This window comes from Propithecus coquereli, unplaced genomic scaffold (genome assembly GCF_000956105.1).
Source record: "Propithecus coquereli isolate 6110/MARCELLA unplaced genomic scaffold, Pcoq_1.0 Scaffold337, whole genome shotgun sequence".
Lineage (NCBI taxonomy): Eukaryota > Metazoa > Chordata > Mammalia > Primates > Indriidae > Propithecus > Propithecus coquereli.
In genome coordinates this window covers 658,455-661,406 of record NW_012149030.1, presented here as the reverse complement: position 1 = coordinate 661,406, position 2,952 = coordinate 658,455, and positions in this window count along the sequence as shown.

The window sequence follows — 2,952 nt, the reverse complement described above, 5'->3', positions numbered from 1 at the left end:
ATGCATAGTTGGGACTCAAATCCTGTGACTCCCAACTGTCAAATCAAAGTGGTTCCATGGTGACCTCTGAACTACTAGGGAGGTCCCTATACAGGCACTATAAAATAAGTTGCAGACTATAGCCAATTTCTCTTTTGCATCCTTCTTTCGGCTCTCCCTTTGTTGTGACAATGGGCCAGGTTGTCATTTGTGGTGTATGTACCATGCTCTCTGTAAGCCTATATCTTGCTCTTGCCCCATAATTCTATCTTTCTCTCCTCAATAAACTTCATTTTCATGCTTGCTTAACTTTGGTGTGTGTGGTCATTCTTTGGCCATGAGCATGCCAAGAACTGGTATTTCAGACTGAAACCTGACAAAATGACCAACATATCCTCAGAAGACAAAGATAAATCATTACTTAAAATGAGACAGAGTAAAAACCAAAATATCTGCCGGATTTTTGTCAATTTATATCAATCAAAACCCGGAAATGCATGTGGGGAAAATTATAAATGTTATTTTATGGAGGAAAAAATAGTAACATTAGATAGGGTTAATTTATTAATATGAGTTATAGCTTGAGCAATAATGGGTATCTCTAATAGTTTACCTGATGAATAACTGAAATCTAGACTTGATATTATCCTACATTAAATGGAGTTGAGATAAGGGAACATAATTGGCATATAATGCAGGGAAACAATGAAAGCTCTTAGGAAGAGAAGCTATCTACAGTAGATTTGTTGGGTTGTAGATGTTTGTTCTTGGTTCTTGGTGTGCTCTTGGCTGAAGAATGACCAGAAACAACAAAACCAAGAAAAGCATGAAATGAGGTTTATTGAGGAAGGACAAGATAGGTTAACAGAGCAAAAGCAAGATATGTTCACTACAGATGATGAACGGACTCCCTGTCATAACAGGAGGGCCCCAATTGTTGTCTGGGGTCCTGTTTTATATTGCCTAGGCTGGGCCCTCCTGTGGTTTACATGTCACCATCAAACCAGTTTGATGGACAGGTGGGAGTTATATAACCTGAATCTTACTATGCATGCGGATATCCCATGAGCCTCTCTGAAAGTCCATTGGGGCTAGGGTGAACTGCAATGTAGATTTAAGCTAATGACATGATAGTTAGCCTTAGGTTGCTCTAGGTCACCTTTCTGACCCTATTGTACGTGTGCTGCTTGGCAGGCATGCTAAGGAATCCTCTGCATTCTTTTGCAGTTGGTGCATTAAGTTCTCACTGGTGGATTGGTAGGGTGTTTCCTCCTCCCCAAGGTGTGGAAATTACTGGGGGTACCTGCCTTTGTCTCCAGGAGGGTGGGAGGTCCCTTGCTGTCTACCTAACAGATTTAGCATGGATTATTCACACATCCAAGTTAATTATGTTCCCAAGAAAAACCTAGAGGGTATTTCTTTCACCAGTGAATTAAGACAGTCCCAAAAGATAGACCTTTCCTAAGTGAGGTGAGAAATACCAATGGTGAGAAGGACACCAACCTGCTTGTAAAGTGTTGCCTTCTCTATTTCAGTAGTGGTAATAGAATTGTGGAGTATCTGGAGTATCATAGGTCAGCTGACATCTCTTAACCTGCATTGTTAGGGTGGGTATTGTTAGCATAATCCAAAACAATTCCGGAGAAGTAATAAAAATGTTTTGTCCTGAAGAGAATTGACTGGAGGTAATTGTTCAAGGTGTTCCTGGGAATGAGAGCTGTCAACCCAAAATAAGTGACTGAGGCAAAAATCTAAATCAACAGAGGTTTATTTAGCCAAAGTTCAAGGACATGCCCCAGAAAAACGCAAGCCAGGGACACATCTGTGGTTGTTTTTTCTGAAGTGGGATTTGGGCACTCAGTATTTAAAGGGGAGTGGGCATACAGAAAGAAAAAGGAGGATGGGATGGTTAGCAAGACAAATGGTTACATTCTTGTGGAGCTCAGGAAATCTACATTTTACATAAGATAAGGTGAATATTTGAAGATTAAAAGGGAATAAAGGAAGAAGCAATTATGTAAATATCTCTGGGTGGGTGGAAGAATGACAGATCTCATCTTGTCTCTGTTCTGCACCTGGGTAGGTAAGCTTGGCCTACCCAGACAGACTCTAGTTTTAGGAGCTACACTTAGCCTACAGACCCAGAGTTACAGTCTGCATTCTTGTTTGTGGGAGGCCAGCAACGAATTTCCTTGTGAATAATCTGTGAGGGTAGTCCTTTGTAGATGCCTAAGGCTTTTTACTTTTCAGTGGGGATCATTAATGCATGTGTTAGTAACAGCTATTCCTTTGGAAGGGGGTGTTGTATAACTCAGCCTCCAGGCTTGAATTTCCCTCTTGCATTAGAAGTTAGGGAGTGGTCCTGAGATTTCCATCTCCCTTTATAGAGTGACAGATGTAAGGACTTTTTCATGTACCCACTTGGCTAAGCTGAACTATATTTCCCAGAATTTCCTTTTCTATGTGTCTCTGGTAAGTGTAGGTAGAAGGGAGGAAGCAGACATTTCATAGCGCACATAATGATAATCTGTCACCTCACCCTGTTGGTATAAAGCAGCAGCTGGGTCTTCAATTGCTTTCTCTTCTCTCTATATCTTTTTTTATTTTCTCCAAATCTTTGGCCACATATAGTATATGTGTGTTCAACTCTATGACAAAGGGCTCTGTTTGCTACAGGATGGACTCGTATCTAATGTTAGAGGTTCCAGACTTCTCTTCCTACCTGTCTGCCTGTGGAGTTTTGCCTCCAGCATTAGACACAGAAATACCTTTGCAAAAACTACTCAGTCAATTGCCACAATTGTGTAAACCATTTTCTATAATAAATGTCCCAGTGGTTCTGCTCCTCTGATTGATTGACCCCTGAGGAAACAAATAGAAAACAAGAATATTTTTTTCTTAATATATACAATAGGTAAAAATAAATAAAAACAAATCTTCAATGCTATGAATGATGGTATTCCCTCCAAAATT